At 47.9% G+C, this 14150-nt stretch overlaps 1 long non-coding RNA gene across 1 annotated transcript in view; it reads left to right on the top strand.

The window, feature by feature from the left end:
- Window positions 1-13131, top strand: part of LOC138515602 (uncharacterized) — an 88482-nt gene extending 75351 nt beyond the window's left edge. The window contains exon 3 of the long non-coding RNA XR_011282099.1: window positions 12815-13131. This is a non-coding gene — a long non-coding RNA (uncharacterized lncRNA). The remainder of the gene's footprint in view (window positions 1-12814) is intronic.
- Window positions 13132-14150: the final 1019 nt, after the last annotated feature.

Genomic DNA, 14150 nt, shown 5'->3' with positions numbered 1-14150 from the left:
ACAATTCAGTAATTAAATATCGAAACACGGTCACAGCATGTAGAGTCTACACAGTCGGTACATTTCTGAGTCCAGCGGGCTACTTCCAGCCGACCCCAATTCACACAAGTATACTCTGAACGGAGCCCGGATGTCTTTAGGTTTGCATGGCCTCGGTAGCGACATTACATATTGTTCCTCACATTCATTGACATAAGCCAGTTCTTTAAGAAAGTGATTTGCACGTGTTGCGTATGTACTCTTCCATTTTTGCAATATACATTTTTTAGCCACTATGCATGCTACATTAAATAATCGTCTGGTCACCTCCGAGGTCTTCCCGATATCTCCGAATATGTATTTTGGGGGTGTTGGGTCTGCCGGGATCTGTGTAATGTCTACTAGAATGGACACTACTTCACCCCAGAACCTGTGTATGGGTGGGCAGCTCGAATACATATGGAATTAATCGGCATGTACGCTCCCACATTTCAGGCAACTGGCAGAACCATCTTGTGTGAATTTAGCTACCTTCTCGGGTGAGTAGTGCAACTTGTTTAGTACCTTAAATTGGTTTTGGCATAGGCCTGCATTAATGGACACCCTTTTGGTTAAATCACAGTATTTTTCCCATGCCTTGTCTGAGATGGTGATTCCTAGATCAGCTTCCCATGAGATTTTGATCTTATTTGTCGTAGGCGTTCTCGCCTGCACGACTGCCTAGAGCCCCGAGACACTAACCCCCGCCTGCGTAGACAACGCAGCAAGACATGGGTGAGTGGGTGGTTCGTCAGGGAATAGAGGCCATCTGGCTTTAAAAGCCATCCGCATCCGATGATTTTGTAGTATTTTCAGTTGATTCCTCCCCATTCCAACTTTAAATTCCTCTAATGTTGTGAATTTGCCATTAGGGTAGATATCTTTGAGTTTGAATTCCTCCTCTGGATCCCAATTTGTTCGGACATCTGGGTCATACAATGGGGCTATGCCGAGGAAGTTCCAGAAGGGTTACTTCCGAGCAATAAGGAGTTTCTAATTCAAGCCTACGGAAGAGTCTAGACCATGCATGCACTGTTGTGCTAACCGGATGGAATGAGCAATCATCTTTATGTTTCTCGTTAAAGATTACGGTTCGTAGGTCGGTTGGGCGTGCAGCGTGCTTTTCAATACCAACGTGAGGGGAGGTGTTCAGTTCATCATACCAGTATCTGATAAATTGGGCTTGTGTCACCAGGTTATATAGCTTAAAGTCTGGGGCCGCTATTCCCCCTTTGTTGTAGGGTTCCACCATTTTTTCCCATTCTGGCTGCACTCCCTCCCCATACAAACTCCACCGCCAAGGATCGGAGGGCTGTGAAAAACTGTGCACCTGTCCACAACGGAATGTTAGTAAATATATATAATAATTTCGGTAGTATTACCATTTTCAATACGGCCACTCGACCAATAAGTGAGATAAGGAGTTTTGTCCATAAACAAAGTTTGGTGGATATACTACGTAATAGGTGTTCGTGATTGTCAGCATAGAGGGAGTCTTTTTCACCAGACACGATAATTCCCAGATATCTTATTTTGGTGGGGGACCATTGCAGACCATATGTGTTGGTCGGGCATCTCGTGGCAGGGGTCAGGGGGAATATCTCTGATTTGGACCTGTTAGTTTTATCGCCCGAGTTTTCGGCAAACTCCTGTATGGTCTCGATCGCCGAGCCCAAGTGTACATCCGGTTCTCGGGTATATAGCAATGTATCATCTGCGTATAGGGATATTGATTGGGTTAGGCCAGTCATCGTGATGCCCCTCTGCCCCTGGTGTTCCCTGATTGCTGCTGCAACTGGTTCCATTGTGAGGGCGAATAGTATAGGGGGAAATGGGCATCCCTCTCGCGTACCCCTACCCAGCCCAAACCAGTCGGACATCACATCATGCGATTGGTCAGCACCCTGGCTCCGGGGTCAGAGTACAACAGACCGACGCATCTCAAAAAGTATGGGCCTATACGAAATTTCTCTAGCACATTAAACAAGTACAACCATGATACTCAATCAAACGCTTTTTCAGCGTCGAGTGATACAGCTACCGCCTGGGCTTCTGGTTTTATCTGGGCCATGATTCCAAAGAGTCTCCTAAGGTTGAGGGCCGTCGACCTGGTGGGGATAAAGCCGCACTGATCTGGATGTACCAATGTGGGCATGTGTGGTAGGAGTCTTGTGGCCAGGATTTTGGCAAATATTTTAGCGTCGCAGTTTATTAGGGACAAGTGTCGGTAGGAGGACATCTCGTTGGGTGGTCGTCTGGGTTTCAGCAATACTGTTATTATGGCCTCTCTCATGGATGGTGGCAAGGTGCAGAGTTCTATAGCTTCCTCCCACACCGACAATAGCACCGGGGTCAGTTCCTCGTTTAACTCCTTATACAATTCTGCTCCTAGCTCGTCCGAGCCCAGTGCTTTGCTGCTGGCCAATGATTTGATCGCCTCAGCGACTTCCTCAGTGGTTGGTCTAATGTGAGTCTGTATTCCATGGGCAGCGTTGAGAGAGTGATGTTGTCGAGGTACGTTTTCACGTCTCCGGCTGATTTCGAATCATGGTTAGAGTAAAGGTCTGAGTAAAAACGGGTGAATTCCCTATTTATCCCTTCTTCTCTAGTGACCACTGAGCCGTCTCCCATTAGTATACTGGGGATCGACGAGTGCTGCCTTTCGGCTTTTAGTAGGTTGGCTAAGGTGCACCCTGCTCTGTTGCCCTCACCATATCTACACGCTCTATGAGGGGTTGACATATAAAGCAGTTCCCTGGTAGCTAGCTTATTGAATTCCAATAGGCTACAGTTGATGTCTGAGAGGGTTTCATTGTCATGTTTATCTGTGTAGTTCGCTTCCAGGTTTCACAGGCGTTTTTCCACCTCCTCAAGCTCTATCCTAACCGCCTTCAACATGGCTTTGGACTTAGAAAGCAGTATTCCTCTCACCCATACCTTAAAGGCCTCCAAGAGTGTATGATGGCTATCTACTGAACCCCTGTTGGTTTCGAGGAAGTGTTCCACCTCTATATGTAATGCATCCGCTACTGCTGAGTCCTTGAGGATATCTGGTGGCATCTTCCATCTCCTAGTTGAGGGTTTTGTGTTTCCCAATGTCATTTCCATTTTAACAGGAGAGTGGTCTGAAATGGTGCGGGGGAGTATCTCACAATTATCTATCTGATGCATGAGGCTTGTGGAGGCCAGCCAGTAATCTATTCTGGACTCAGTGTCATGCACCGATGAGTAAAATGTGTATTGTCTCTCATATGGGTGTAGCGGTCTCCATGCGTCGACCATTGTCAACTGCGACAGGATTTGTAGCAACATCACTGCCGCCTTGGAGGGGGCTCGATTTTTTTTTGTATTGGAACGGTCCAGTGTGACATCCAGGATTGTGTTAAAATCCCCCCCACAGGATCTGTTCAAACCCTGTGTACCCTATTTCATGTACCACGTCTATATAGAACTCAGGGTCGTCTAAGTTCGGGCCATAGGTATTTACCAACACCACCTCACTTCCCACAACGCTACCCCATACTATGACGTAGCGTCCATGAGTGTCCACTTTGCTTTTACCAAATCAAAAACCAACAGAGGGGTGTATAAGAGTGAGAACACCTCTTGCCTGTGTGGAGTAGTCTGTATAGTATCTATTTTGTCCCCAGTTCTTCAAAAAGTCTATGTTTACCTTTCGGAGTGCATGGGTCTCTTGCAGCATGATCACCTGCGGATGATGCCTGGTGACGTAGGCTCCCACCTTTCTTGACTTAGATCGATTGTTCAATCCTCGGACATTTCACGTAAGGAGCTTTAACTTCAGTCCCTTATCCCTCGCTCCGGTGTATACCATAACTGTGTGTTAATATTGTTTTTCTTGTTCCGGTTTTTCCCGGGAGAATGTCATGTGCAGCGACGCGACCACCAATTTTAACTTGTAAAACCCTTCCAACTGGGTTCCCAAAGCACCTCCCCCCATCTTGAATCCCATATAACCCAACAAAATGAAGTCTATCATAACAAATTGACCCCCCACCCACATCATCTCCCCCAACATGATGATGTTGCCCAATAACGCTCTGAACTTTCCCGATGGGCATTCCCCCAAAAAACTTTGGAACTTTCCTGAGGGTAGCCTGCTGCAGCCATCCGGCCACCTTTCCGGGGGCTCACGGCTCGGAGCTACATTAAATCTGTGTCCAGGCCACTCTCTGAAATTGTTCCTGGCTTCCTGTGGCGGGGATTAGATGGCATGGACCCTTCAGTCTGCTGCGTCAAGCATCTCCGCTCCCGGCTGGATTCCGGCATTTTGATCATTTGCCCTGTCTCTGGGAGGCAAAGGGATGGAAGCCTCCACGTATGTCATGGCTTCCGTGGGATTTTCAAAAAAGTGGGCTCTACCACCATGTTGGATTCTGATCTTCGCAGGAAAGATCAGGGCATAGGGTACATTTCGCATCCGCAGTTGCCTTTTCACCGGTTCATAAGATCGATGTTGCGCCTGCTCCCCAGCAGAGAAATCCGGGTATATATGGATTCTATTGTGCTCAAAGTGCAACTTGCCTTCCTCTCTGGAGAGTCGGAGGACAGCATCCCTGTCTCTATAGTTTAGGATAGGTGCTATTATGGTGCGAGGCGGTGCCCCAGGTTTCGGCGGTGGTGCCAGAGTGCGGTGAGCCCTCTCCACGAGAAAATGTTCCGAGAAAGATTCAGCCCCCAGGATATCTTTCAAAAGGTGTTCCACTTGCCGCTCCATTTCGCCATTACAAAGGTCTCCGCAACCCCAACAATCCAGATGTTATTTCTACGAGATCTCGATTCTAAATCCTCGCATTTACTTTGAGTTTTACAAAGTTCTGTTTTGAGTTGGGTTATGTTGCGGCCATGTTACGAAATTGTGTCTTCGTTTGCGCTGATTCTATTCTCCGTTTCCGTAATACGTGAGCTCTCTTTCTCCACTCTGGCCCTCAGGGATACGATTGTTGCCACCAGGTCATCCAATTTGACATTGACTGCCATGAACCCGTTCTGGACTAGTGTTGACAGACGCTCTAAGGGGTCTTCACCCGGCCTGTCCGATGGTTGTTGCGACCCATCTGGCGCCCTGCATGGTTGGGAGCTGGCAAAGGAGTCCATTGTGCCGTTTTTTTTCCCTCCTGCACCCTTCCTCTCGGTGCGGCCCATGTAGGTTAGTGTGTGACCTTGGAGTGTGTTGTGTCCTCCCACGTATCGTGTCGCTGATAGGAACCAAATAGTATGAAGGCTCTGTATCTTCCTCACCCACTGCTTGGACTGGGTATTTGCTCTCTTTCTCTTTTTCCTACCATCCGAACAGGTATCGCCACCAGGCGGACCCCCCCCGGCTGATCAGGATGTCCACTGCACTATAGTTCTTAGCGGGGCGTCTCACTGGCCCACTCCGGGGAGTGGATGGGGCATTTGTCCAGGCCTGATGTTACTGTGCCCTCTCAGGGTATTAGTGGCTCCTCCGTATCACTTCAGGGGGTATTGTCGACCAAGAGTGTCAGTGTTTCACCTCTTCACATAACAAGGATTTCAAAAGCCGTAAAAACTAAATTTGAAAATTTATGAAGTGCTATTCAAATGGTATCCAACAGGGTATCCTGATTATTCTAACTTAGAACAACCCAAGGTCACCATGAGAAGCATAGAAAAATATCATTTTACACAAAGAAAAACATATTTTATTTCTGACTTATTTATTTCACAAAAAGTGAGTGTGTTTAACAACTACATAAAATTCATTGCTTTAAACAAAGACATACAATTATAATTTAAACAAAATCTAAGTGCATTTTATAGAGGTCCGCCAGTTGATTTAGGCAAGATATAAATACATTTATATGCAATATGAAAGCATTTATACAGGTCTGCCAACGTACACATGGTATATGAAGAGAAAAGAAAAGGTCTCAAAGAGAATAAATCTATAAGCATTTGGGAACAAAAATGAGTTCCAACAGACAATGAGACCGTTAAGATGTTTCGGCGGGCCACCTGTAAGGCCACTGATGTTGGAAAACCGCCTTCCTCGGGGCAAAATGAGTAGTAAAATTCCCCTAAATGAATGAGGGGGAATACTTCAAAGGCAGGAGGTCAGGACGTCAAGCAAGACCCCGGTACAGAGCATGAGCAGGAGTGGCTGGAAGAAGACACTGAGTCTTGAAAAGATATAAAGTGCTCTTCTCCAAATATCGCAAACGGATCTTTAATTAATAGAACCCGATGGCCATGGACATTCTTCAGAGTGGAAGAGTTGATACCCTTTGGTGAAACAATGTTGGTATCAAATGGGTGTTGCGGTAACAAATACCTGCTGGTAGTAACAATCTGTTTTAACGGCAGGTCATGAAGGAGAGCCTATCCGTCCCCGTCGCACGGCAGCTCGGACTGCTCAGACTGCCTTCACTCGCCTCCACTCTGCCTTTCACCTCTTGCCTGGGGGTGCAGCCCTCGGCACCCCACTGTCAGTGACTGCGCGGCCCTGCACTGATCACTCAGGACCCCCACGCTATTTCTGCACAACGTGGCTTCCACTGCGCTCGCAGGGCCTTGTATTGTGCGTGTGTTGCCGTGGGTCCCGTTCACACCACACCGTTAGGGGCTACCTAGGTGTCCCGTTCCGTGTCGGGAGCCATCCCCTCCTCGGGCTATCCTGCAGCGGTGGGGGAGGTGAGGAGGGATTCCCACCTACCCCACCCCACTTACTTGTCCTGCCGGGCCAGAGTGCGCTTTCGGTGTCTCTCTGTGCCGTTCCCAGGTGCCCTCGTAGGAGCGCTCTTGTGGGGGAGCAGGGCCAGGCCCCCGGGGAGCTGACGCAGCATCCCGTGCCGCACGCCAGTCGGAGCTATGCCCAGCTCCGCTTGCAGCCCGTACAGATGTTCGCACCAGCTCCCCAACAGCACGCCCCCGGCCCAGCTCCTCGTGTGCTCCAACAGCGGCAATATCACTGTGTGTGTCGGCTTAAGGATGCCGTGTTACTGTGGCTCTTGTAGGGGGCTCTGCAGCACAGCGTACACCGCTGTGCCCCTCCCCCACCACGGCCGGGTCTCCCGCGTTCCGCCTCTGGCCTCCAGTAAATTTCATGCGGAGCCTCAGGGCGGCGACGCCGCTTTTCCACAGCCGCCTTGTCTTCCGGGTGGGATAGCCCGGCACACCAAGCCACAGATTCACCCAATTTCTTCAGGGTACGTGTAGGAGACCCTCTGACACAGGAATCTTCGTGTCAACCGTGTGTAGAGCGGTGCAGGAAGGATATTTTAGAACAGGATTTTTTATATGAGCCGGAGCTCTCCTTTCAGGCGGCCATCTTTAATGCGCGCAACAGCACCCCACCTTCATGTAATTCTTTCTGAGTTACGGTTGCTGTGATTCCTAGGAGCTTGTCACTCGGGATGATTGCTATTAGGTCAGTGGTCTGATACCCTTGCTCTTCCACCCCCATACGGGAAAGGGCATCAGCCTTCCCGTTTTTCACCCCTGGTCGAAATGTAATCACGTAGTCATATTCAGCAAAAAAAAGAGCCCAACGTAGTTGTCGTGAGGATTGGGCCTTTGCCGTTTTTAGGTACTGGAGGTTTCGGTGGTCAGTTATTACGGTGATTGTGTGTCTGGCGCCCAAGAGGTAGTGCCGCCATGCCTTAAAAGCTGAGTTAATGGCCAGGAGTTCTTTGTCTGTGATAGCGTAATTGAGTTCAGGGGATGTGAATTTACGCGACCAGAAGGCAACAGGGTGTAACTGGCCTGTTTCGGGGTCCTTTTGTGAGAGGACGGCTCCCATAGCCATGCCTGAGGCGTCCGTTTCCACCAGGTATGGGAGATCAGGGCGAGGGTGGGGTAAGATTGGGGCAGATGTGAATCTTGCTTTGAGTTCCTGGAAAGCTTCCTCAGCTTCTGTTGTCCACTGGAACTTTTTGTTGCTTTTTCTTAGCAATGACGTGATGGGATCCACGATTTGTGAAAATCCTGGGATGAACCGGCGGTATAAGTTTGCAAAACCCAGCATACTTTGAACCCCCTTGCATGAATCAGGATAGCATCTACATTGTGTACATCCATTTGGATTCCATTCGGGCTGAGAATAAAGCCCAGGAATTCCACCTCAGAGACGTGGAATGAGCACTTTTCGAGCTTGGCGTAGAGCTGGTGTTGACAGAGTTACTCCAATACGGATCAGACGTGTTTAATGTGGTCCTGCTTTGATGCGGAATATACTAGAATATCGTCGATGTACACTAGAGCACAGACATCAATCAATTCCCGTAGGACATCGTGCATGAAGTATTGAAATGCTGCAGGTGCACTGTAAAGGCCAAAGGGCATTAATTGATATTCGTACAAGCCGTATTTGGTGCGAAAAGCGGCTTTCCATTCGTCCCCCTGTTTTACGCGAACAAGGTGATATGCTCCCCTCAGGTCTAGTTTTGTGTAGATTTGGGCATCTTTGACTTGATCAAGCAATTCAGGGATCAGTGGCAGGGTGTAGCGTTTTTTTACGGTAATCTGGTTCAGTGTGCGATAGTCGATGCACGTTCTCAAGTCCCCCTCTTTTTCGGTACGAAGAATAGAGGACTGGCTGCTGGAGACTTCGAGGGACTGATGAACCCGTTGGCCAGGTATTGGTCAAGATAGGCCTTCAGGTGCTGGTTTTTTGGTTCGGTGAGTGCGTAAATTAGCCCACAAGGGATTTGTGCGCCGGGTATCAGGTCGATTTGGCAATCGTATGGTCTATGCGGTGGCAGGGTATTAGCCTGTTCTTTCTGAAAGACATCTTGAAAGTACTGGTATTCACTTGGTAGGGTGCCGATTGCCACAGTCGCAAGCGTGGAGGTTCTGGTGTCTATTGGTTGTTTCTCTTGGCGATAACATGTGTGGGCGCAAGTCTCGGGACAGGCCAATTCCTTTGCTCGCCAATCGATTCAAGGATTGTGAGCTACCAACCATGGCATTCCCAAAATCAACCAGAACTGTGGTGCCTTAATGAGGTCGAAAACGATAGATTCTTGGTGTCCATCCTGGCACAGAAGGGTTAAAGCTGCAGTGCATTGGGATACTGGACCAGAAGCTATTTCCGTGCTGTCGACAGTGGTAACAGTGTCGGTGGTTGATTTGGGGCGTAACGGAAGCCCCATCTTTGCCGCAGGATCCTGGTCGATGTAATTCCCAACGGCTCCACTGTCAATGTACGCTTTTACTGCGTGCATCCGAGATGGTTGTTGGTGATTGATCAAGACCACAGATAGTGCAAAATGGGAGGTCTGTAGTTCACTTTCTTCGCTCGACAAGTGGACCCCTACACTTGCCGGGCTGGGGAGTTTTCCGATTCCTTGATGGTATCTTCCTTGTCCGTGGCCCCTACCGTCCTCCTCAGTGGCTCTACAGGGCACTCTTTAAGGAAACGACCTGACCTTCCACAGTACAGACATAACTGCTGCTGTCTCCTTTTATCCCTTTCCGCTTTAGTCAAGGGGGATCTGACCCCCTGAGGGATCTGACCCCCTGATTTACATTGGTTCTCCTGAACCTTCCGTTGTGCGGGCAATATTGTCCTTTGAACGCACATACATAGGGCGAGGGTCCCGTCTGGTTCGATCTGCTCTTCGGTCTTGCAACCTATGATCCAGTTGAACAACAAGGTCAATGAATTCTGAGCAGTCTTTCGGGGGGTTCACTACTTGTGCGAGAACATCCTTGAACTTCCTCCGCAACCCCTGATGAAATAGCGTGGTTCTCTTCTCCACTGGCCATTCTGCTTCAACTACGAGTCTATTGAACGTGGCTATGTATGTTAATAGGTATTGAGTCCCTTGGCGTAGGGACAGAAGTTCGTTGTCTAATTCCTGCCCATGAGTACGATGGGCGAACAGCTTTTCCAACTCCTGCTGAAAGCCCCTGAAGTCATGCAGCAAAGGATCGTCTTGGGCCACAAAGGGTACAGACCAGTCCGCAGCGCTACCACTCAGGTAGGATAGCACAAAAGCGACCCCTGATTGGTCATTCGGAAAGTCCCCTGGTCTACAAAGGAAGTTCAGGCGGCACTGGTTCATGAACGTTGCAAATCTCTTAGGTTCCCCCATAAATCATTCGGGCGGGGCCAAGGGAACTGCCCCAGGAAGGGTTATCTGAACGGGATTGGCTGATGGTGCTGGCATCGAGGGCTCGCTTCCCGGCAATGGTGCATGCCCTGCTTGTGACTGGAGAAGTTGCCGGCTTAAATCATCAGTGTGTTCTTTGGCTACTATCAGCTCTCTCCTCAGGTTGTTGGTCTCCTGCCTGGCTGCATGTACTTCGGAACGTAGCTGCCCCAAATGTGGGCTAACTGGTCGGTTTCTGACGTTTCCATGACGCCCAGGTGGATTTTGATGTGAGGCTTGGCATTCTGTAACGCTCACCTGGTATCCACGGGGACGTCACTCAGCCTGTTCCGACCTCTTATGACCTCGAACCCTTCCCTGGAGTCTACTCGACTGGAGACTGCACCTGAAACACAGGATTGGTAGAGTTTAACTCCCTATTGTCTCTGTGTGCTTGAACCCCTTCTTCCCCGGGGTCCAACCCTTCCATTTGATCCACAGCTCACCTTGTTTTCTTGGAAAGTGTACTCTTCGTCCTGCTTTCAGCGCAGGGGCACGTTGATTGATGCGGGCTCGTTGCTGTCTAGTTACTTCACTGGCAAGAGTATGACAGCTAAGTATAATGAGTCTTTTGAACAGTTCTCTAACTTCGTTCCTTATCTTCCTTCGATGATGGCCGGGGTCGGGGGATGCGACGTGCTGCTGAGATGAGTAGCGCTGAAGGTGAGTGAAAGCGTGATGCGGGATGCGACCCTTTCATATTTGTATTGAATCAGGTTATTTTTCTGTGTCTTTTAGGTGCCGCAATGTTTTCAGCGTGGATGCCGGCTATGAAGAAGAAATGCGGTGAGTAAGCGCGGTATGCGGTGCCTCTAGATGTTTCCACGCTAACCTGGAGTGTCTTTTCCCTCTTGCAGATGGATGAGAAGTTCCGGAGACAGAGTTCCCCCAGAGCGTCTGGGATTCAGGTAAGCGTTTGAAGCTCGCACAGTCTTTGAAAATAAGCGAAGATTTGCTGAATGCTTACCAATGCCTTTTTTCTGTTCTTTTCCCTTTTCCTTAGGAAGCGGCGTGCCGGGATGGGCGTGACACCGCCGAAGATGCCCGCAGAACAGAAGGATCAATGAATGATGGTCAGAAGCGCCGCAAGGTAAGGCTGTTCCTAACGGTGTTCTTGATCTTGCAGGAGCTGAGCGCAGAAGAAAGATGCAGGCCTACTGGAGACCAATCCGAACACGGTGAGTGTCACGCTGCAGGTGCAGAAAACGCAAGGCATGTTTCTGAGCCTGGGCGTGGCTTAAATAGTCTCTGGGTATCCCATGTGTCTCTGGGCTGAACCACACCCAAAAGACTAGACTGCACATGCAGTTCTGGGAACCGAAATATGTGGGGGCATCCATCTTGTCCCCATCAATGCACTACAAGTCCAATCCCCAATGTTATCCTATGAGAGTGAGTGAGTCTGGTGCCACAAGCGCCAAGTCTGACTCCAAGTGGGTCTTTGGAGGGATGGAGAGGCCTTTGAGGACCAAGTAGGTGATCGTGGCCTGGCTCCAGCCTGACATCTTGGAGGGCTGGGGACATGAGGGGCAGGAATCATGACAGAGGATCACAAGCTGTGTGTGGTTGATTGCCTGAAGTGTTATGAATGTAGGGTGCCTCATCTCAGAGACTGTTCTATCACCCACCCACCTTTGTACCTCTTCTATTTGTTGCAGTGGTCGCTGAAAGGATGTGAGGATTTGCTTTAAGGATCAGATGCAGTTTCAGAAGAGCTCCAGAGGATTTTAGCCTGTTTATTGATGAGCTGAATCACCTTCTTGGTGTGAGGTGTATATTGGCTGTCTGTAATATTGTTGCAGCTGCAGAAGATGACTCATTGACCTTGGTTGTATTTATGCAGTGGGATTGTTGGTGATTGGATAACCTAGGACCATGGCCTTTGCAACCATCTTTGATTGGGATGGTGTGCAAGGTTCTCTGTTTACAGTTTTTTCTTGTTAACAAAGGGTTGAAACATGTTCTCTTGTCTGCTGGTTCGAAGTAAAGAAGGTTAAATGCATAATACTTGCCACTGGCCTCTGTGTCTGTTAATAGAATCTAAATCCTTACTCGCATTAGCGAGTGGGAAAATACATTAATTACCAGTAATGCTCATTACACCTAGTCCAATTCTTCCTCTTCAAAGTAAATACTCTTGAAGGCAGCAGCTTTCCAACAGTAGCCTAATCCAAAAATCCTATATTTTGTTAATATAATCCACCTCCTTACATTCAGGAACCCGAACCCCATTATTGTTCCTAGGTTTCCCAACTAGACAATAGATCAATGCTAGTCTTTCCCAAGCACTAGGACATAATGTTCCACTCTGTTGCATCTCAAAGTCCTATGCCATAATAGAAGATGGGAAATGTATTCCAGCAAGTTTATAAGCTCTGTTTACCCTGACATATTAACATTTAGTATATGTCAAACACAACAAAGTGTATAACTTGTGATTTTTACATTTGCAATATTTTCTTCTTTTGTGTTTAAAATTGTACCACTGCACACCTTTTGGTGCACTAACTCTTCGGGATCACTATTGTCTTTCTCATTATTTATTATTAGTCCCATGTTACAGTCTCTGCTATAACTATACCTATAACTATACCTGAAGAAATCTCAGGCAGTCTCAAAAAGTCACGTATCTTTTCCACTGTTTTTCTTCTTTTCTGAAGGATTCCGGGGTTCTTCCAGATCAACTCTAACATGAAATTCCTCAATTCCTGATGAAGGCTCTCATCAACAATGCTAAGAATGTCCTAGGAAGGGCGTATCAATAAAGTGGGAATTAAACACAGCGTCGAAACACAGTGTGTCTATCTGTGGCCTGTCTGCAATATTTTCTTCTTTTGTGTTTAAAACTGTACCTATAAATGCTTTTCGGTGTACTAACCCTTCAGGATCACAATTGTTGTCTTTTTCATTATTGAATGATGCATAATGTGTTTTTAGTAAAAAATTGAAAAAGAGAATTAATAAACTGTTTTGATCAGATATCAAGTTTTTAAAAATAAATGATTTAGGTAACAGGTGGTCAGGTTACATTGACGTTCTCCTTTCTTACAGAGTATGCACAGTTATTAGTAGCATTGCATTTAGATCATACAGCATCAATTACAATTATGACATTACGTTTCAGGGTCTTTCATCGCTGGGGTTCTCTCAAATATTCTCGAAATGGTTCCCAAAAGTCCTTGGGTCTGTTCATCGTCGTCATAGTCCCCAAATAGCTGTCTTCTCTCTCTTGCGCATAGGTCAGTTCTCTAAGCCATTCATGTATCGTTGGTCCGCCCTGGATTTCCACTTGAACAGTATGCACTTTTTTTGCTATAATACATCCCATGTTGAATTGCCTATGGGTTTTAGCAGCAGCCTTTCCAATAACCCCCAGCAGGTGCTTGAGGGGGAGTAAGGACAGGGGGATTCCTGTGATCGTGTGAAGTATTTCTGCCACTTCTTCCCAATATGTTGACACCCCGGGGCAGCTACAAAACATATGAATCGTTTCCTGCAGCACATTTCATGCATTTGTCAGGTGTTTAACAAGAGAATTGTGATACCCTTGAGGAGGTATAATGGAGCCTGTTTAACACTTTAAATTGGTTATGTCGCAGGTGAGAATTGAGGGAGACATCCTTGATTAGGTGACCGAATCTCTGCCATTTAGTGTCGTCAGTGCTCGTTTCTGTGACCCTCTCCAATTTCCCCTTCACCATGCTTTGTTGAGCGGCTGTGTCCTGTTTCAGCCTGTATAGCCTAGAGATTAGCCCATTCCATTCTTCCACTAGCACTATAGCTTCACTGCAGTTCGAGGGCTCCGGTACCTTAGGGAACGATGGCCACTTCTTCCGCACTGCCACCCGCATTCTAAAATATTGTAGCATTTTGATTGGGTTGTCACCCAGTTTTGCCTTAAAGTCTTCCTTGCTTTCAAATCCACCCTCTTCATATCGGTCCCTGTGTCCCATGAAGCCTGGAGGTCAATGTCGAATGGTGAGTGAAGGCCAGGGC

This window comes from Ambystoma mexicanum, chromosome 6q, assembly GCF_040938575.1.
Source record: "Ambystoma mexicanum isolate Mex_15411 chromosome 6q, UKY_AmexF1_1, whole genome shotgun sequence".
Lineage (NCBI taxonomy): Eukaryota > Metazoa > Chordata > Amphibia > Caudata > Ambystomatidae > Ambystoma > Ambystoma mexicanum.
Note: the sequence above shows the minus strand (reverse complement) of the source record. Positions and strands in the feature narration are given on the sequence as shown.